Source organism: Piliocolobus tephrosceles, chromosome 10 (assembly GCF_002776525.5).
Source record: "Piliocolobus tephrosceles isolate RC106 chromosome 10, ASM277652v3, whole genome shotgun sequence".
In the NCBI taxonomy this organism is placed as follows: Eukaryota; Metazoa; Chordata; class Mammalia; order Primates; family Cercopithecidae; genus Piliocolobus; species Piliocolobus tephrosceles.
The window spans coordinates 71,254,689-71,277,847 of NC_045443.1; the positions used below are offsets into that span (position 1 = coordinate 71,254,689).

At 34.7% G+C, this 23,159-nt stretch overlaps 1 long non-coding RNA gene across 4 annotated transcripts in view; it reads right to left on the reverse strand.

Moving 5' to 3' along the window:
• LOC111552343 overlaps positions 1-23,159 on the reverse strand; it is a 573,045-nt gene that overhangs the window by 479,529 nt on the left and 70,357 nt on the right. For all 4 annotated transcript variants that reach the window (XR_003306615.1, XR_002734613.1, XR_002734615.1 and 1 more), the window contains one exon: positions 4,055-4,196. This is a non-coding gene — a long non-coding RNA (uncharacterized LOC111552343). The remainder of the gene's footprint in view (positions 1-4,054; positions 4,197-23,159) is intronic.

The following is a 23,159-nucleotide window of genomic DNA, read 5'->3' on the forward strand; positions in this document are numbered from 1 at the left end:
TAAGTACAACAGATTAGGATATACAGATATATGTTACCCATGACCTTACTGGAGATACTACTAATTAGAATCCTCAATTTGTTTAGTAAATTACCTATAGATCAATATTTTATTAGCATTTAGTTTAATTAACTATTTTAGATGCTGGCAAAATATGATTCCACTTAACTAGCCAAACTAAAATGTAAGGAGAGATTCATTATCCTTATCTGATAAAAAAAAAAAAAAAGATGTTTATATAAGCCAAGGTAATTAATAACTGGAAGATAGCTCACAAGTTAAATTTAAGAGCTAAGGATTATATTTAGTTATTCTGACTTTACACCAGGGGTCCTTTTACTGGGTAAAATTTACTGGGTAATTACACTACCTCGATTCTCTTTAAATTTTCAGGCATGATTCCTGTAATTGTTTCTCTTGATGTCACATAAATTCTAGTAGAGTATGAAATGATACAAATTTTGAGATTTTGGTTCAAAATTTAATCATTCATTTTTTTTTAGAACGGTATTATTTTTCTTCCTTTTCTCAATTCAGTAAATGCTAATTAATATTTAACCTGTTACCCATTACTCATGCCCTCTTTAACAATAATAACATCAAATTTGCACCACGAGATGGGATGGGGTGATTCACGTGTCAAAGGAAAACTCAAAATTTTGAGCCATGGATGCCTTTACCTAGATTTTGAAGGATGGAGCTTCCTGGAGACTGAATCATGAGACCTAGGAAGAGGGCTGCTGCAAAAGTGGAAGCACTGCAGAAAAACCACACTTGGGTAAGGCTTAGTGGAATCGTGGGGGTGGGGCCACCCTCAGAACTCCATACTGATGAAGCCACTTGGAAGCAACCCCACTCATTTTAGGAGGACTGAAGGCAATTGACTCCAACCTATGAAAGTGTGGCACGGGCTGAGACCAGTAATATCACGAGTGTGGGGCTGCCTAGAGCCATGGGGACCCAGCCCCTACTCCAGCATGTCTAAAAGGTGAGACATTTAGTCAAAGATTATTCTAAAGTCTTAATAGTTATTTTTTTCCCTATTAAGTTTTAGGCTTACTTGGAACCTATTATCCCTGCCATCTTTTATATTTCTCCCTTTTGGAATGAAAAGGTGTATCCTATGCCTATGCTACCATTGTATTTTGAAAATGTTTAAATTGTTTGATTTCATAGACCCATAGCTGGAAGAAAATTTGACTCAGACTAAATTGCATTGAGTTTCACTCATATTTGATTTTGATGATATTTAGATGAGAATGGACTTTAAATTTTTGAGTTAACGCTAAAATGAGTTAATATTTCTGGGGCTAATGGGATGAAATGAATTTATTTTGCATGTGAGAATGACATGAATTTTGGGGAGGCAAGGAGAGGAATGCTATGATCTAGATGTTGTGTCCATTCAAATTTGTATGTAAACGCTAACCTCAGGGTGATGATTTAAGCAGTGGGGCTTTTGGGAGGTGATTAGGTAATAAGGGCTCCACACTCATGAAGGGAATGAGTGCCCTTTTATAAAAGGGGCCTGAAGGAGCTTATTGACTCCTTTTGTCATGTGAGGACACAGCTGGAAGGCATCATCTTTGCAGCAAAAAGTAAGCCCTTACTAGACACTGAATCTACTGGTGCCTTATCTTGGATGCTCTAGCCTCCAGAACTCTGAGCGTCAATTTCTGTTTATAAATTACTCAGTCTAAGATATTTTGTTGTACCAGCAAGAATGGACTGAGATAGACACATAATGGGGAATTTTTAAGATTCAGGTACTTTTATTTTGGTTTATTTTATAAAAGGCTCTTAAATGATGAGATAGTGGACAAAATATTTATAAATATTCATCTATAATATCTTCAACTAAGTGTCAAATATGAATGGCTTTTTTGTAGTTAGAAAAAAACTCTAATTTAGGACTTTGTATTAACTATCAAAGTTGAGTTCAAATGCCTTTTAATTAGCAAATGTTGCATGCTATCAAATACCAAAATAGCATTGCTTTTTTTCAGAGAATCCAGTGTTATTTTAGTTTTCTGTGCAAATGAATGTATAATTTTAAAGGATATTAAAGGATAAACCACTTTGAGGCTTTTGTTTTAATTAAAGACTAAAATAGCATATATGGTTTAAAACAAAACAAAGAAATAGTCCAGTTAAGAATCTGACAACCGGGTAAAAATCTAAATTAATAATATCAGGCTGAGCACAATGGCTCATGCTTGTAATTTCAGCAATTTGGGAGGCCAATGTGGGTGAATCATCTGAGGTCAGGGGTTCCAGACTGGGTGACAGAGCAAGACTCTATCTCGAAAATATATATATACATAAATAAAAATAAAATAAGTAACATCAGAGAAAAAATTATTGTGCTATTTGCACTTCACGTAATATTTGGAAGCAGTAAAATAATTTTGAGGGAAAGTCAAACATTAGCAGGTTCTTTATAAGAATACAGATTTTTCTAAATCAAACTCAATTTTGAAATTATGAAAAAATGTAAAAGAAAATAAATATTTTAATACACTTGTTTACCTTTTATATTTTTGGTCTTCACAGCATGATAATATATCTTATATATGTAATAATATATAATATATATGACATATATGATGACTATATATATATATACACACACACACACACACACATATGTATATTTGAGGTAAAAAGAAAACTAGCAACTGACTTTTTTTTTTGAGACAGAGTTTCAAAAAAGGGATTCTCCTGCCTCAGCCTCCTGAGTAGCTGGGATTACAGGCACCTGACACCACTCCTGGCTATTTTTTTTTTTTTTTTTTGCATTTTTAATATAGACTGGTTTTTGCCATGTTGGCCAGGCTGGACTTGAACCCCGATCTCAGGTGATCCGCTCACCTTGGCATCCCAAAGTGCTGGGATTACAGGAGTGCGCCACTGCGCCCAGGTGCAACTGACGTTTTGTATTCTCTTATTATTAGAGAGTTATTTTTACAGGAGCTATAAACAAATACTCAAAAATAGACTTGAAATAGTTTAATGAGAAGAAATAATTGGGCCAAAATTTCTTTGTTTGATTAGTTTATATCTATGTTAATGTTCTCCTTCTTTAATCACATATTTGTATGTTTACTTAATCTCTGCTTTTTAGCAGTAAAACCAGTAGACAGTAAGACTTCTTCAAATTGCTATAATTTTTAAAAACTTTCAAATAATGAGTTGGATATGTATTACACACAAAAATAAAAATAATATATCTCAAAAATATATTTTTTCAAATCCTAAAGTCATATGTGAAAGCTCCACATAAACAGAACAATAATGTATATATGCTGAATTATTGCACGATAAAAGACCCTGGTATAATCTTGTTTTGTTAAAACATATGTATTTCTGGGTCTACATGGTGAAAAGAGTAAAATAACTTTACTTTATCCACTCTAATTCATAGATATTATTGATGAAATATTAACTATACCATTTACATTTTTTACAAAGATTTTAAATGCTAAAAGTAAAAAGATAAATACCAAAAAGCAAGGTAGCAAAAAGCTGAACTCACGTGGAGTCTGGGACTCATATAAGAAGCACATATGAGGTTGGGGTGTGGTGGGGAAAAAAACTTCCTGCATAATCTCTACAATTCAGGAAAACACCTGATACTATAATCTCATAGGAGGCATAATAATGAGAAACAGACTGAAAAATAAAAGCAATTGAGACATGGGAGATCAAATGCAAGTTTTCAACATATAACTATTAGGAATTACAGAAGGATAAAAGAGGAAAGAAAGAAGAGATGGCTGAGAGATTTTTGAAAACAGATTTTTTTTTAGGATTAAAACCAATTAAAATTGATTTCTGAGGATATACGTCTAATAATACATATATAATAATAAATTGTTTATTATGTGTCAGTTGCCTTATTGTCATTACCTTAGGTGAATTACCTTTGCTCATCAAGTTGAGACAAAGCCGTAAGTGTGTCACTTTGAATGTACAGAAGCCTAAAGTAAATGCATTCACAAATAATTAGGATTTGATCTGCCTCCTTCGTGGTTGCAAGATCAAGACTGCTTACCTGCAGAGGATAAGGTCCTGGAACAAATGGATGGCATAGTGCTTCTTACAGCAGATTGGAAGCTATTCCTTTAGTAATGAGCATATCATGGAGAGACCTCCAGGAAACTTTCAGTATTTGAGAGGTTCAACAAGCAGAAAATCTAAGGAAATAGAGATTAAAGAATTATATGGACAATAGTTTGTAATAACCAATTGTAAAATATTAGTTTTCTGTACAGGGAGAAATTAAAATGGATGACATGGAAATATTGGAATTTTAAGACATAATCATTGAAGAAAAAATTTTAGAACTTTCAATAGGAGTGCTAAAGAGTACACTTAATCTCGCTCAGGAAAAATTAATGAATTGAAACCAGAAGAAAATGAAAGAGCTAGCACTGGAGATCCTAAAACCAAACCTATTTGGTTTGAATACTTTCCCTCCCTTTCATCATCTGATTCTCCATCTATAAAATGAAAATTATAATAGGTTTTGCATTTCTGAGTTGATGTGAATGTGTCTTTTTAAAATGTGAAGAGCAGTATCTGGTACTGAGTAGGTACGCGATAAATTCCTATTTATCCATTACATTACTATAATCTCATAGGAGGCATAATAATGAGAAACAGACTGAAAAATAAAAGCAATTGAGACATGGGAGATCAAATGCAACTTGTCAGCATATATCTAGTAGGAATTACAGAAGGATAAAAGACGAAAGAAAAAAGAGATGGCTGAGAGATTTTGAAAATATTTTTTTTAGGATTAAAACCAATTAAAATTGATTTTTGAGGATATATGTCTAATAATACATATATAATAATAAATTGTTTATTATGTGTCAAGCACATAGAGTAAATAATGCCTTGGGCATCTGCCAGTGGAATTAAGTTGGGTTGTCAAAGTAAGCATTGTGTGTATGGAAGTAGGTTGATACCTTCATTAATTGTGATTGATCTTCTAGCTTTGGGCAAACAGTTTGGAGTTGATTTTGAACTTCTAATCTAAACCTTTCATACTTTTTTCATAAAAGGAAGCTTGGCAAAAAAAGCCTCAGTGTCTAACCTCAAGTGTTCAAATCATTATTATAATACTTTATAATTCTGAGATATTGTACAAGATATTTAAGTTCATGCTGCCTAAGATTTTTCATGTCACCAAAATTTTCATTAAGGCAGTATTGATAATTTGGATATTACATGTGTACAGATTCTAGAACAGGGTTCTATTCATAGTAAGTGCTCAATAAATTAAATATAACAATCATAAATGTAATGGCTCATTTGAAGAACATTTTAACAAATTTTATATTTTTTGTGATAATATAGTAAGTTACAAATAAGTTAACATATACAGTAAGTTCTCACTTAATGTCATTGATAGGTTCTTGGAAACAGCAACTTTAACAAAAACAGCATGCATCAGGCCCTTGAATATAGTCATTTCATTCATTATTTAATTATAATGCTAAAAGAAAAACAATTGGTTTTATTATATGTCCTTCCACTTAAAGTCAGTTTCCAAGAACCTGTTAACAACGTTAAGTGAGAACCTACTGTGTATGTGTGTGTGTAAAACTCATGAGACAAATAACATAAAGCTTGACCAATAAATTGAAAATTATTGTATAAGTAGAATTAAAGTATAAGTAGAAAATATTTCTAACACTTGCTATGGACCTTGAAATCTCCCTTCCCACTGTGTAACTGATAACTGTAACTGCTTCTAATTTCAGCCCATGAATTTCAGTCACTTTAAATGTCTCCACATATTTAATTCAAAGTTTTTCTCCTTCCCAAATTGAGTCTAGCTTTGCGGTCCTTTCCACCAGGTTGGGTGGAGTAGACTCAAGATCTACTCTTTCCTCTGGATCTCTTCTTTCACCCATTTCTCTAGTTGAAAATATACAGGGGAAGAAAAGGTAAAAATAACCACTCCACACTAGCCGTACAGAGGTCATTGTCCCTATCATGTGGCATGCCACCAGCTCCCCAGCTAATGAGAACTGGTTGTTTACCTCTCTATGGTAATACTGGGCCTTTTAGGAGAAAGATGTGTGATTGTACAAAGGGTACTATAAGACTTGCACAGATCTACCTTAAGCTATCCTTCCTGTCTCTACCACTCACGTACTAAAATTTTGACAAGAATTTTTTTTTAAGTTTAAATGCTTAATGCAGATGAGTCATTGAAGTAGTGACTGTTTAGTATAATTATACTTGACATTTATTGAGTCATTACTATGGTAGTCTACTCCACATTTTATTTTCACTTGGGCCGTTTGCTAAGAAGGCACCTTACTTCAAAATAGTGATAAGTCAACTTAAGCTTCAGACAATAAATAAGATGTTCCTGTAATCAATGGAAACCTCATGTATTCTTATCCTGATAGGCTTATCCTGATAGTTAGACATAGTCTACCTCTTGGTATCCTTGCTTTTGGCTAAGCTATCTTCTGGCTTTTTCTTCTCTTTTCTTTAAGACAGGGTCTCGCTCTGTCATCCAAGCTAGAGTGCAGTGGTGCAATCTCAGCTCACTGTAACATCTGCCTCCCAGGCTCAAGTGATCCTCCCACCTCAGCCTCCAGAGTAGCTGGGACCACAGGCACCTGCCACCATGCCTGGCTAATTTTGATACTTTTTGTAGAGGTGGGGTTTTTTAAATGTTGCCCAGGCTGGTCTTGAACTCCTAAGCTCAATCGATCCTGCTTCAGCCTCCCAAAGTGCTGGGATTACAGGTGTGAGTCACCATGTCTGGCCTTCTGGCTTTTTCTCTAATCTCTGGTGACCTTGTACTACTTTTTCAGGTGCACTAATGTTAGGTGTTTCATTTCCCTAGAGTTTGTTCCATTTTGCACAGTCATAATTTCATCATATTGTCCTTGAGCATATCACTTAAAATTTCTGTTCCTGTTACTTTACATGTAGTATACATATCAGTATACTTAATTCATTAAAGGTTAAACTGAGAAAGTGCTGTAAATCACAGTGAATATATGATGAATCATTAATCCAAACCTCTGTCTCATACACATCATACACATACACACACACACACAGTGTTTTAGAACCTACTCTATATGTAAGGTCTGTCAAGTGCTTTATAATATTAGCATAGGACCATCATATCAATATTGATAAAGTTAAAAAGCATAAGGGGAATAATATTTTGACCCCACTAATTTGCTTTCCCCTTTTGCTGACCCAGCTTTCTACATTCCACAGGGACAGGAAGGCAAATGTCTCTACAGAAGGATGAGGATATAATTGTATTATTTTTCTCTTGTTGCCACAATAAATTATCAGACATGTAGAAGCTTAAGACAACACAGATTCATTACCTCACAGTTTCTGGAAGGTTAGACCTGACTTGGATCTCACAGGACTAAAATCAAGGTGTTGGTATGGCTGCATTTCCTACTAGAGGCTCCAGATATAATCTAATTTCAGACTTAGGCAGAATTCATTTCCATGTGGTTGTGGAACTGAAGCCTCCATTTCTCTGGTGGCTGCCAGTCGTGAATCTTGCTCTTAAGGTATCCACAGTCCTTCTGTGTTTATTATGTGGCCTGTAGCCTCCTTCCAATAATAGTGGGTTTCCTCTGTTTCAGGATTCAAACACCTTTCAGTTCCGCCACATTTCTCTGATTCATTCTTGTGCCTTGCTCTCCTGCTTTTAAAGCCTCATGTGATTACATTGGGACCACCTGGATAACTCGGACTAATCTCCCTATTTTAAGGTCAGCAACCTTACTTTCAAAGTTCAAAGAGCAGAACATTGTGCTCTTTCAGGTATACACTTACACAGTGTCCTCCCAGACTTGAACACTTTTTTTTTGTATGAGATGGAAGAATTTGCATGCCTTTTTCCTCCTTGGTACATCTCAGCTTGAAAAAAACAAACAAACAAAAAAGAAACAACAACAACAAAAATAGCTGAAAGTTCTCCAACTTGAAATGTAAGCAGAGTTCTAGAGTTCTCTGGGCCTCCAAATTATTAGATAAATTATTAACGCCAATTCTGAGAAGCAGAAATCTCTCACTAAACATTTCTGTTTATTCTGATACTGCTGGTAGGAAGAAAGCAATGATTGTTTCACAGATGAGAACACTCAAGCAAAACAAGATTGGCACAGCACGTGATATTCTAATCAAGGAGAACACCTAGTGCACATTGAATATTCCTTATTTGAAACACTTGGGACCAAAAGTGTTTTGGATTTCAGATTTTTTAAAAATTTATTTTGGAATATTTGCATTATATACTTACTAGGTCAGCATCCCTAATCCAAAAATACAAAAATCTGAAATGTTGTAATCAGCCTTTCTTTTGAGCCATCATGTCAGTGCTCGAAAAGTTTCAAATTTTGGAGCCTTTTGTATCTCAGATTTTTAGATTTTTGGATTAGGGATACTCAACCTATATATCACCTTTCATTTCTTCAGTACTACAATGTAAATGAAGTTAGGAACATTTTTGATTTTGCTTAATGTTTTATTTAAGTTCCTTCATAGGTCTAGACAGGGAATAAGCATGCAACAAACTGCATTCACCACTCTAAATGGTGGGCATTTATTTGGAATTTTTTGGCTATGCCTGTTAGCATAGATGAGCCTATTTATCTCATAGCCAAAACCTAGATCTGCAAAGACTCTTACACATCAATTAATATGGCCCTACTTTAGGCAGGTAGGTATTATTATCATTCCACTTTACCAGGAAGATGACTGAGGCCCAAAGTGAGAGGATGATAATCATGCTAGAAAAATGCAGATAGAAGAACGAAGCCAAAAGTTTCCGACTCCCACTGCAGTGCTTTATTTCACAAGTTTGCTCAAGTATAACAGGCTGAAATTGTTCCTTTTCTTTCCTTTGTACATCAGAGAATTTAATCAAAAAGGTAGACAAAAAATTAAATGAAGTTGTTGCCACCAGGATACAGGCTACCTGCCCTTTGCTGAGAAAGAAGAATACTTGGTATTGAACATCATCTTACTCCATAAAGAAGGTCCCACCAGACCCTACCTGTAAATTGTCAAGAGAATTTCCTCCTGAAACCCTGTGATAAGTGGATAGCCAGCCAATACAGATTAAAAACAGATCCAGGTAGCAGTGTTGTTCTTATAATGTCTAGACAGGGAGTAAGCATTCAACAAACTGCATTCACCACTCTAAATGGTGGCATTTATTTGGAATTTTTGGCTATGCCTGTTAGCATAGATGAGCCTATTTATCTCATGGCCAAAACCTAGATCTGCAAAGACTCTTACACATCAATTAATATGGCCCTACTTTAGGCAGGTAGGTATTATTATCATTCCACTTTACTGGGAAGATGACTGAGGCCCAAAGTGAGAGGATGTATACCTTCAGCTAGAATAAGGATGAAATCCACAAAACCCAGGATAGGTGCTGGGTCAGTTTTGGTTAAAAGAAGAAAGCTTTAAAGCTTTTACTCTTGAATGAGAAAAAAAGGGGGAAAAACAAAACCTTTCTGGGAGTCTGTTTTTCAAATATGGAAGATAAAATTTGGCCAGTTCTAAAAGACAATCTGTTCACTTACTAACTGCATTTAAACTCCCCAGCAGCCCACAGGAGCCTTTCCAATTTCTCAGAGAAAGACTCAGTGCTCAGGCTGTGAGGTGTATACCAATCAGTAGTGGAATGTGGGTTGCAGCTTCCCTTCAGGCAGGTTGGCTCTTTGCTGAAGATGAGAAGAGTTGGAAGGCAGCCAAAGTGGAGAAACAAACAGAAGTGGTGTCAGTGGATTTTTGTTGTTATAAGTGTGAAGTAATTAGACATATTAAACGTAATATAAAATTACACAAGAATACTCAAATTTGGGGTTTGAAATAAGATTGTCTTTAAATCTGACTGTGAAGAATATCATTTTCTCAAAGCCAAGTTTCTATCAGAATTTTAATGCAAAAGATGATGTCATTATATGGTTAAATTTAAAAATGAAGAAAAACAATCTAGCTTCAATCTATGTATTTTGAAACAAGAACAATTTAGTATTGCACGTTTGCCAAGAGAGTCGTGTAATATCTCTACTTGATTTTGTCATGTAAGCCATGCATTTAATAATGTATGTTTTAAGAGAAAAAAAATCCTATCCATGTCTATGAATCTAAAATGTATTCAGGTACAGAGATTTTATTTGGTTCAGGGTGATCAATAAGGTGCATTCATATAATTGCAATTTAACTCATCATGGGCTGATTTTTGTGAGTAATAATGCTAGTTTATTTTCTATCTCTACAGAATATATCCATGTAAACATCTATTCTTATATGGAACATTTATTATGTTGTAAATTAAGAAAAACGGTATACATTATTTTCTTTCATTAATCAAATAAATGCCTCTATAGAAAACAAACAACATAGCCTCAATATCTCTCCATTTCAGAATACAAAAAACTTCCTCATTCTTCCTTAAAACTGCATTTTATTTCATTGTGAGTGCAAAATCATAGTTAATTTAACTCTTCCCTCCCCCATTAATGATTCCTGTGCTAGTTATCATATGCTACTATGAAAAAATGTTGAAAAGCTATCAATGTACACATGTCATTTCATTTATACCATGTCATATATATGCAGATAAATCTATAGGATAGATTTAATGTGTGAGACATTTAGGAATAATAATAAATACATTTTAAATTCTGATAGATATGGTCAATTGTGTTTTAAAATTCATTGCTATTATACCATTTCCACCAACCAATGCTTGTGTATGCCTATGGGAAAAATACTGTCAACATTGAATATAATGTTTCTTTACGTTTGCTTTTCAGGTAAGAATATTAGTCTCTGTTTTCCTCCTTTTTGCCCTTAGCAAAGAATATGGGAAGAAAGGTTCAGGAAAAGCTGCCATCATACTCTAATTTTATATTGAGAACTGGTAACTGAATTAGTTAACTGAGTAGTTTGGTAACTGAGTTAAAGTTTAAATAGCAAGGACAGCTTTACAATCAATTAAAACAAAATAAAATTTTGACAACTCAAATGTGAGAAAAATGATCAGACAGCTAAAGAAACTAATAAGTATAAAAGTAAATGCCTGGAAAAGTTGATTTCAGGGGAATACAGGTGAAAAGCAAAACACAAAATATTGGAGTTGTTTTTTGAGTATTCTTTGTGAATTAGACAAATATATTTGCTGCTTTTCTCCCTCCTTTTCTCCTTTCCTTCCTTTCTTTCTCCCCTACCCCCACCTCCTCCCTCCCTTCCTCCCTCCCTGTCTCCCTCCTTTCCTTCCTTCCTTCCTTCCTTCCTTCCTTCCTTCCCTCCCTCCCTCCTTCCTTCCTTCCTTCCTTTCTTCTTTCCTGTTCTTGCTTCACTTCTTTCCTTTTGCCTTCCTGGCTCCCTTTTATGCCTACAGAAAAAATAAGAATTGAAATGGCTTAATATGAAATTGTAAGCATATGCCTAATTTCCAAATTAACGACTACATTAGTGCTAGTCAGATTTAACTTGTATAAAATGTTTGGGCTGTAATATAATCTGAGCTATATTTTTTTTGGGGGGGGGGTGGGACGGAGTCTTGCTCTGTCGCCAGGGTTGGAGTGCAGTGGCCGGATCTCGGCTCACTGCAAGCTCCGCCTCCCGGGTTTACGCCATTCTCCTGCCTCAGCCTCCAGAGTAGCTGGGACTACGCGCCGGCCACCTCGCCCGGCTAGTTTTTTTGTATTTTTTAGTAGAGACGGGGTTTCACCGTATTAGCCAGGATGATCTCGATCTGCTGACCTCGTGATCCGCCCGTCTCGGCCTCCCAAAGTGCTGGGATTACAGGCTTGAGCCACCGCGCCCGGCCTGAGCTATAATTTTTTAATGAATTGAAAGCATTTAGCATAAAATCATTTTCTTCTTTGGTACTCAGTGCCAGAAAATATAATGCAAACATGAAAATGACTCAAATTATTTTTTCAAAGACTTCTCTCTATATCTGGGATGACAGAAACAGAAACAAGTACTTATAATAAGAGATATTAGAATTGAGGTACTAATAAACTATGGTGGGAAGGCAGGTAAGAAGACAGCTCAGGGTGAAGAATTATGATTAGATGAGTGAGGTGAAAACACAGAGAGGAGGCAATGCATGAGCTGGCTTTTCAAAGATAAGAAAACTCAACATTTTGTATGTAAAAAAGATAAGGAAGACCTTTTCTAGAGAACAGTAGTCATCACAGATGTGAATTTTAGTAATATGACATTGAAGTACTTTTTAACATGGACTAGATGGCAAAAATAATTTCAATAAAAACGTATCAGGTGATGAAAACTTGACAGAGGGGACGTATGAATAACAAAAAATAATCAGGTGGCAGTAAGGAAAGAAAAAAAAAAAAGAAGAGGCTTGTGAAGAAGGAAGATTCTCCAGGCAGGGGGTCAACTTGTCAGATTGGTAAGGAGGCATCAGTGAATGGAGAGAGTTCAGCAAATTAGGTAAGTTAGGAAAAAAGATAAATCAGAAAAAAATCATTCCCTTATGTTGGAGCCAACAATAAAATTGAAATAAGTGAATGTCTCTGTTGAAGCTTCTCTTTTTTCTTTTAACCACATTAATCCATCCTCCTGCTGTGATCATTTAACTACTGTTGTTCGGACAAAAAAAAAAAAAGATACATCCCATCATTTTGAAGCCTAAAGCCATTTAGATTGGAGTAGAAGCTTAGTCTTCACACCAAAAACTTCTCTCTAAACAAATATTTAATCCACAATATTAGCATGAAAGAATTTTATTACAGTGACTAAGTTAGTGCCATAATTTAATGGGATACATTAACTGAGACAAGACATGTTAGGACATAAGATTTACTGTGTTTTCAATTAACTCAACAATTTATCTTCGATGATTTCATTTAATCTCTCATTCAACAAATAATGTTTGAGTGTCAATTAAGTGCCAGGGAATCTTTTAGGAACAATGAATGCATTGCTTTCCTTACAGAGCTTTCTTCCCAGTGATGATAAAAAGATAAACAAATGGGTATTAATTATGTTGAATAATGATAAAAGCTAAGAAAAGGAAGTGTTAGATAAGGGAATCACAGTTGTATACAGAATTTTCCAGAGAGGATTGACTGAGAAGTTAACATTTGAACAAAGAAATGAGGCTGATGAATCAGCAAGACGTGCAATGAGTGGGGAAAGAGCACTCCACACAGAGCAAAGAACAAACGCTCTAGTGTGCTCTAGGAGACTGTCTAGTACGCTCTACAAATAGTCAAGTTTCCAAGTGACTAAAGCAGAATGAGTAGAAAACAGTACCAGAGAGTGGCACACAGGAATAACAGGGTCCTCTTTACATAGGGCCTTGGAAATCATTGTGTAGAACTTGATATTTGTTCTGATTTAGATGAGAAGTCACTGAAATGAAAAAGAGAAGCAACATACCAACCTTACCTTTGAACAGGGTCACTCTGGCTACTGTTTAGAATACACTTAATGTACATAAACAAGCAGCAGGAAAACCATTAAGGAGATTATTAACAAATCCAAGGATGAGTGATGTAGCTTGGAATGGAGACGCAGCAATGATGATAGTAATAGCGTCAGAAAGGAGTAAGCTTATTCTGGATAAAGGTAAACAGACTCTGAATAAATGTTGATGATAAAGCTGACAGAATGTGTTAATGAATTGTATGTGGAATATTAAAAAACAGCGAAAAGTCAATGAAAGCTACACATTTTAAAGCCTGAGCAATGGAAAGATAGAGTTTCCTTTTAACAAGATGGCAGACACTCTTGGGAGATCAGTTTGAAAAGGAATAGTATAAGCTCAGCCTCTAAGTGTTAAGCTTAAGATGTCTATTAAACATCAAGTTTAGATGTCCAGGAAATAATTGAATACATGAGTCTGTAGTTTAGGGGAGAAGTCTAAGCTAGAGATTTAGATTTGGAATTCATCAGCAATTATTATTTGTTATCAATTACATCCTTTGAATTTAACAGACATTTTAGAAAGACAGATATGTTTTTTCCTTCAAAGACTTAGAATGAAACTTCGAAAATGTAATGTATACTAGTAAAATAGCAAGAAAGCAATTGTACAGATCAGTGCTAAAGCATCTTTATCTCAAGGAGAGAGATGGTTGTAGCTGAAAAGAGTTACATAAAAGAGATCAATCTTCAGAAGCCAGAAACATTTTCATCAGAAATAGTGAAGAAATAGATGTTTTAGAGAGACTTGAGAAGGTTTTGAAAATGAAATGGAGTTTCACTTCCTTTGACCTGCCTGATCTCCCTTCATCATTTTTTTCCACTCACCTCCATCCTTACATTTGTAAAAGTTTTCTTTCAAATATATGATCCATAAGTATAAGTATTTCTATTATGTACCCATAAAAATTAAAAACAAAAAACTCATAATCTTCTACTTTAATTTACTATGTACTACTGATAGAGACAGGAGACAGCCAAGGGTCCCTGCTGAAACCCTACCTTCAAGCCTAAAACAGCCTGAAGGTTGAAAGAGAAGACTACTGGTCCTAGATGAAACCCATGACCCAGATGGAGAACTGCTCCTGTTTGCCCACCCTTTCCTGAATGATTCTTTCTGAATAATGCCCACATGCACACTATGGGAACAGGGCGGAGTCACCAGGAATTTGTGCCTTTTGCAGTGGGGAGGAGCCTGGCCTCTCTTCAGCTCGTGTGTGTGTGTGTGTGTGTGTGTGTGTGTGTGTGTGTGTGGTGGCCTAGTATTCAATCTGTGAGGTGGGAGCCTGTTGGCTCCCCTCTTGCTTTGCTGAGAGTTTTTAGTTTTTTCTTTTTTCCTTTTCGCCCAATAAATTTCATTCTCCTCAGCCTTTATTCTGTCCCTATGCATAATTTTTCCTGGTTGTGACACAAGAACCCAGATTTAGCTGAACTAACGAGCAAAAATCCTGCATCACTACTAACCACACTATGTATATGATACACAGCAGCTTTCACTTACTGGGTGCAGTGTCGTCACGGCCTGTGTTTCCCATTCTCACATGCCTGCCTCTTTCACAAGAACCAGGTGAGCTCACCATCCATTTGCACGATTCTTTTGTTTTTCTTTCCTTTCCCCAATGACTGTTCTACCTGACATTAATTTATGAAACTCATCTTATCTTGCAATGGTTTGTTTCAATGTCCTCAAGTAAGATTTTAGGACCCACTGAACATCCCTCAAAGACTAAGACTACATGCCTCATCACAGCCTGGGGAAATAAAATACTCCTTTTTCCTTTTGCATTTAACAATTTGTTCATGTGTGTGTTCTAGTGGATAACACTTTGCAATGGTTATTTACTAATTCGTTTTTCTCTCTACTATATGTTGAACTCCTTGAGCCAGTTACTCCTCCTGTTGATCTCCCTGTTGCTTGATACTATCAAAGTTACTAATACATAATAAATCCTCAATAATTTTTTTTCAAAAATCATAATTAAATTTAAAGAAAAAATGTATTTCTTTAAAATTATGTATTGCTTTAATATTATGACCCTTAGCCAAGTGCCATCTAAATTTTAATTCCTCAGAGAAGGAATGTTACTATTTTACTTATTTATATCAGGATAACTTGCCAAACTCACATTTTTAGTTCTAATTCATCATTTCTTATATTAATAATTATATATATATAATTATTTTGATTTTACAGATGAGGAAAAGAAGTATATATATATCTTTAAATCTTTATGTCTCTTTTTAAAAAATGTTATTGATTAACCAGAATTTCTGGTAACATGTTGAAAATAGAAAAGATAGTTGCCATAGTTGCCAGAGTTGTTTAATTTCCCGCTCCTTTAAAAGCATGCTTCCAAGACTTCATCATTACATTTCTTGCAGTGGTTGAGAGTATAAACATGAAAATCAGAGTGCTCAAGATTTTATCCTAACTGCCTCAGTTACTAATGGTGCAATCCTATAATAATTTAACTTAATCTCACAATGCCTTCATTTCCTCATCTGTAAAATCAATATAATAATCAGATTAAGTGATATAATATATGTAGAGTACTTAAAACAGTACCTAGATTGTAATGCCTTCAATAAACATTAATTATCATTTTTTTTCACTCTGCTGAAGTTCATATTAACAAGTCTAATAGGTCTATGTGCTCAACTTGCTCAACTATTTAACTGCTTGTTTCTTCATCAGCCCTTACATAATACATTATCTTTTATTTATTTTTTATTCTTTCTATCTCAAAGGCACTTTTTAAAAAATCCATTTATGGTAACTTTTCTAATCAATATGTAAATTTTAAAGAATTTACTATATAAAGCTAACCAATTTTCTATCTTCCTTCTGTAATATTACAGTGGTTTAATAAACCCATTTTCATGGATATAATACAGTCTACTGGATGCTAGTGTGCTTGTATTTATATTTTCAGGTCCAGATCTCTCCTGAGCTCAAGACTTAGGCACCAATTACTTATTTGACATCTTCATTATGTTTAATAGGCATCTAAAATATCAAATCTTCAAAACAGAACACCTGATAATTGTTCCTAGGGGAATAACTTTTTCCTACTGGCTCACCCATCTCAATAGTACCAAGTCTGTTTTTCCAGTTGTTCAGATCAAAGAAAATTGGAGTCATCTTTTTTTGGCACTGCAATATCTTATACTTGAACAAATTATTTTGGCCCTCCTTTCAGAAATATATCCAGAATTTGACCACTTCTTATTCATTCCAAGTCTATTACACTATATCTACCACTATCAGCTATTGAATTCTTTAATAATGTGCATTTGGTCACTCTGTCTCCACTCTTGTTTCTCTACAGTCTCTAACCCATGTGGCAGTCAACATGTTTCTTTTTTGGTTTGTTTGTTTGTGTTTCTTGAGCTTAATGAGAAAGCAGTCAATGTATTTCTTTAAATATGTAAGTCAGATCATCTCATTTATTTGCCACTCATGCTGAATGCTTCCTTTCTTACTGAGAATACAATGCAGAAACTTCCCTGCGGTGTACAAAGTCTTACACAATTAGCTATCACACTGAGCTTGTCAAGTCAGACTGTCTCATAACATGTAAAACATTTTAATCACATCAGTTTCCTTATGACTCTTGGAGCTGACAAAGTTAGCTTCTATTTTTCACAAGTTTTACATGTTTCTATTTCCTTTGCCTGGGATGCCCTTCCTCAAAATCTTCATAAAGCTAACTTCTGATCATTCACATTCTTTCTCAAACATCACATTTTTAGAGATTGTTTCTGATCACCGTATCTAAAACATCCTAGTTCAGTCACTGTCTACACGATTGCCCTGTTTCATTTTCTTCATGGAATTTATATTACCTGAACTATATAATTCAGATAATGTATGCAAGTCTCCCACCATCCATCATCCATTTACTTCATTTGATTCCAGTATACATGTATAACAGTATCTGAATTGTTAACTTATATGCCTGAGGAAAATAATCATTAACTAGACTATAATTTTTACACACAGTTCATTTTTTCCTTTAGTTTTACAGACAGATTTATCTCCAAAGTTATGCTTGCACCTTTTCTCTCACCCTCTTCAGTGATGCCGTTTCATACATTTGTAAGAGAGTTACACTCTTTTCATTGTCTTCATTCTTTCCTCACTGGAATTTCAAACCTCTCCTAACTGATCACACACACACACACAAACACACACACACACACACACACACACATGTATACACAGGTATATTAACTAGGCTACAATTAAGATTTGCTCTTTGTATTGTAAAGTTCTACTGGTTTTAAAAAGCATAATGTTATATATATTTTATAACAGCATCATAGAGTATTTTCACCTAAAAAACACCTGGTAACCTGTTCAACTTTCCTCACTCCCAAGACCCTGGAAACTATTTAGATGTTTAATATCACTATAGTTTTGCCTTTTCTTGAACATCATATAATTGGGATGACACAGTCTATAGCCAATTCATACCAGGTTCTTTTAATTAGCAATATGCATTTAATGTTCATTCATGTCCTTTTTATGGCTTGATAGCTCATTTTTATTGCTAAATAATATTCCATTGAATGAATATAATAGTTTATTTATCCATTCAAATATTAAAAACATATTTCATGCTCCCAGTTTTTAGCAATTATGAATAACATTGCAAAAAATATATTCATGTGCAGATTTTTATATAGACATAAGTTTTCAACTTTGGGTAAATACGTAGGAATACAACTAATTCTAGATCATACAGTAATACTGTATTTAGCTTCTCAAATACCTTATAAATGAGCCAAATATGGTCTTTGTATATTGGCCTCTAGGTTGTTTATGTCTTCATTGCCTGATGAGACCCGTTCACTCACAAGCCCATCAGCTAACCTCAACCTAAACAACCAAATTTTAGTCATTAAAGCTTGCTTGCTTTGCACACTACATGCAAATAGATCTAGCATCTATTGCCTGTTGATAACACAGAGCTTGTTTTATAAGATCCTATGCAACTACCGCCTTTCAGAATTTCTAATCTAGACATAGCTGGCTGTGCTACTTAGAGACAACACCTAGACACATAAGTTCCTTTTCAAATCCCTCTTTCTCCCTTAAAAGTTTTCTTGTTCTGCTCACTACTGCATGGAAGCCCCCTTCCATGCAGCCTGGTCCATTCAATAAATCTTGTCATCTGTTATTGTGTGTTACATGTCTTCTTCCTTGTGCAGTTTCCCCCAAATCCCTTGAACATTCTACAGTAAGAAACAACCACACTGTCTTCTAAAGTGGATATACCATTTGCATTCCCAGCAGCAATGAATGACATGCTGGTTACTCCACAACCTGGCCAGCATTTGGCATTTTCAATGTTTCTAATTTTAGCAATTCTTACAGGTGTGTGGGGGCATCTTGTTTTAATTTGCAATTCCTTAATAAAAATGATGTTGAATATTTTATATGTCTATTTGCCATCTCTGTATCTTCTTTGGTAAGGTGTTGGTTCAGATTATTGATGATTTTTATAGGGTTGTTTCCTTATTGTTTAGTTTTAGAAGTTTTAAAATTTTTATTATTTATTTATTTTACAGTACCACTGCCACACTGAATAGAAGTTTAAAAAAGTTGTTTACAAGTTGTTTGGAAGCTATGTGCTTTGCAAATATTTTATCCCAGTCTGTGGCTTGTATTTTTATTCCCCTAACAGATTCTTCTGAAGAGCAGATTTTTTTTATTTTAACAGACTGAGTAATCAGGGTTTGTGTGTGTGTGTATGTGTGTGCGTGTGATTTTTATGTTGTATATAATAATTCATTGCCAAACCCAAACAATGTATAGTTGGGTCTTTCATCCCTTCCTTCCTTCTTTCCTTCCTTCCTTTCTCCCTTCCTCCCTCCCTCCCTTCCTTCCTTCCCTCCCTCCCTTCCTTCCCTCCCTCCCTTCCTTCCTTCCTTCCTCTTTCTCTCTCTTTTTTGCTTTCTTTTCTTTCTCTTTCCTTCTTCTTTTTTTTTGAAACCGGGTCTTACTCTGTCCCTGAGGCTGGAGTGTAGTGGCACAATCATGGCTTGAACTCTTGGTCTCAAGCATTCCTCCTGCCTCAGCCTCCTGAGCTGCTGTGACTATAGGCATGAACCACTGCACCTGGCTAAGTTTTTTTTTCATAGAGAGAAAGTCTCATCTTTGTTGCCCAGGCTGGTCTCAAATTCCTGAACTCAGGTTATTCTCGTGCCTCAGCCTCCCAAACTGATAAGATTATAGATCATGAGCCACTGCATGCCGGGCCAGGTCTTGTTTTTAGTCATTCTGATTGCCTTTATTTTTAATTGTTGTATTTAGGTCATTTACATCTAAGGTAATTGTTTATATAATTTGATTAATACCTGCCATGTTGCTACGTTCTCTTCATTGCACATATTCTCTGTTTTTCATTCTATTTTCCCTCTATTCTTCTGTCCCTTCTAGTTATAACTGAGCATTTTATAAGATTTCATTTTGTTTCTTCACTTAGCATATGAATTATACCTCTCTTAAAGTTTGTGTTAGTGGTTGCCCTAGATTTTTCAATAAATCTTTGCAACTAATTTAAGTCCACTTTTAAATAACACTTTTTGAGGAATGCAGGCACCTTATAACCTTAATTTTCTCTGTCTTCAACACACTTTCTCTTTTGATACAGACCTCAGTTTCTGACCTATATCATTTTCCTCTCTCTGAGGAACATCTTTCAATATTTCTGGCAGGACTGGTCTACTGGCAATAAATTCCCTCAGTATTTGAAAATGTTTTTGTTTTCTTCACTTCTGAAGAATAATTTTGCAGGTGTAGTAAATGTGTATAACTTTTTGTTGCTTTGCCATTCATTTTAAGTATAAATTGAATTTTCTCATTTCAGAAGAAGGACTTAGTTATCGTTGACACAGTTTTCTATATTCCCCTTCATTTCAGATTTCTAGATGACAGTTTCCTATGTGACCTGAATTTTTTGGTGGGCCTAAGAAAAGTAATTGGTTTTCAGTATATTCATCTTTTTCCTTGTAGAAGGCAAAATTATTGTAAATTTTTATTTTCAAATATTAATGAAATTTTACACTTGCTGAGGGCTTCATATTGCAGTCAGATCCTTATGCTATGGATTATCTTTATTTTTCCCATATCTCACATCGCTTGAAACTCTTCAATGAATTCCACTCCTCTTTTCCTTCTTCACTTTTCCTCTGTAGCTCTTCCTTTCTCGCATTCAGCCATTCTCTCTTTTCTTTTTTCAATAAACTACTCCCCTCTTCGATAATCTTTCTTCTTTTCTTTCTTATTTTGAACATCCTCTCCATTCCAAAATTAGAAGATTTCTCTATATATTCATTTTCTTCTACTCTTCATCCTTTATTTTATTTAAGCAGGAAAAGAGAGAAAAAAGAAAACAAGGCCAGACGCGGTGGCTCATGCCTGTAATCCCAGCACTTTGGGAGGCCCAGGAGAGTGGATCACAAGGTCAGGAAATCAAGACCATCCTGGCTAACATGGTGAAACCCCATCTCTACTAAAAATACAAAATTCAGCTCGGTGTGGTGGTGCGCGTCTGTAATCCCAGCTACTCGGGAGGCTGAAGCAGGAGAATCGCTTGAACCAGGGAGTCAGAGGTTGCAGTGAGCTGAGATCACACCACTGCACTCTAGCCTGGAGACAAAGCGAGACTCTGTCTCCAGAAAATAAAAATAAAAATAAGAAAAAGAAAACAAAATGAAGTCAGCTTATGTTTAAAGACTAATAATTCTCTAAAGCCTCTGAAATGTGTAATAAATTGACTCTCAGAATCTCTGTAGAAATTTATGGTGGGCATTTCTTCATTTGTTTATTAAATATTTTTATCTACTCCAAGAATCCACTACAAATGACTAATTTTATTCTATTTTTTCTCTGTTTTGTGTAATTGGTACTATTGCAACACTATTATTTTCCTTCTATTTTCCTTTGCAATTATACATTTTCAACCACATTGTGGCCTAAATAGAGGTCTGTGGGTTTCTTAGAGAACCTACCATTTATAGCATTGTTTCCATGGGAAAATTACTCCCTAGATCTAAACAACTAGCTAGACAAAACTTTTTTAGACAGGTTATTTATAAATGTGATACAGCAGGTCTCTTCCTCCTATTCTGATCTCCTCTTCCCCATTAATCAAAGAAAAGACTGGATGCCAATTTGTCTCATAAGACCAGACACAAATTCTGTTTCTAATAATAGTAATGACATTCATTTAATGAATGACTACTCTGGGTCATGTAGTAACCTGTGTGAAGTACAATATAGTTATTAACGATTTAATTTTTCAAATGAAACATATGAATTATTATCACACCTTACATGTGAAGAAATTGAGGCCCAAGTTGATTAGGAAAATTTCTCAAAGTCACAATGTTTCTGAGTGGCCTAACTGACATGTCAACCTGATTCGTGTGAATACGTGCAACACTGGGCCACAACTTAAAAATGATGCTAATTAAACATAAAGGCAACATTGGTATTTCTGATTTCTCCATTATTCTACCTATATTTAATTCCTAACATTATCTGGTGAGATAATGCTAACATTATCTGGTGAGATAATTCCTAACATTATCTGGTGAGATAATGCTATCTCACCAGAACTGCACCAAGCACTGCTACGGTCTGTGTAACCACAAATAAAAAGGCATTATCTACCCGTATGTCACTTTTAGAATAGATTTCATGGGAGAATATATAAGACATTTATGCAGAGGGGAAATTCTAGCATTCTGGAATGCTAGAATTCCAGAATGCTGAATATTGTAAAAGCTGATGGAAAAAGGATAATATCTTAACAATAAAAATAACAAAGGAATTGTGATTCTTCGATAGATCATAAAATTGTCTGAGTTTTATATCTTTTTGCATTTTAGGTAGCCTTTTTTCAAGTATTCTTGAGACATCAAGGTGAAATGCAAGTTTCCTCAAACTTAAACACACTTACTTAAGTACAAAAACAACCAACCAACCAAATGAAAGTACCCCGCATAATCTACAATCTGCCTCTATGATGACAACCTAAAGTAAAATCTGTTCCAGCATATTTAAATACAGTGTTCTCCTCTGTGTTTGCCCAAATGACATCATAAGGTGCTATATAAACAATGTTTTTCAGAAGTTTAAGTAGAGGAAAATATGAGATTTTAATCCCTATCTCAGTGTGCAGACATTCTTAACTCCAAAGACCCATAAAACAGAATACAGAATAATATTAAAGTCTTAACTTATATGCATTGTAGATAAAATGTTTACAGGTTTGAACTTTCAAACAATTATTATCTTTCTCATTTTTACTGAAATAATTAGATACAATATGCACTTGGCATATTTTTATAATGCTACACTACTAAACTTTATAGTATTAACACTGTTAACTCAGTGACATCTCATTAAAATTAATATTTGTGGTGGTACTTTGATTATGTGTTCTGATAATCCTATGTTAATAATAAAGATTTGATATTTATATTATTTTATACACCATTTTCTTTAAATATACATTTTGTCCCTGATATTATTGAAGTCAAAATATAACAACAGAATAAAATATAACTTAATTGGTAATTTAATAGAATAATATGATCAATTACCTATTTTATTCTAGTTAATTTGGTTTTGGTAATGAAAAATAATTTTTCTCATTTTT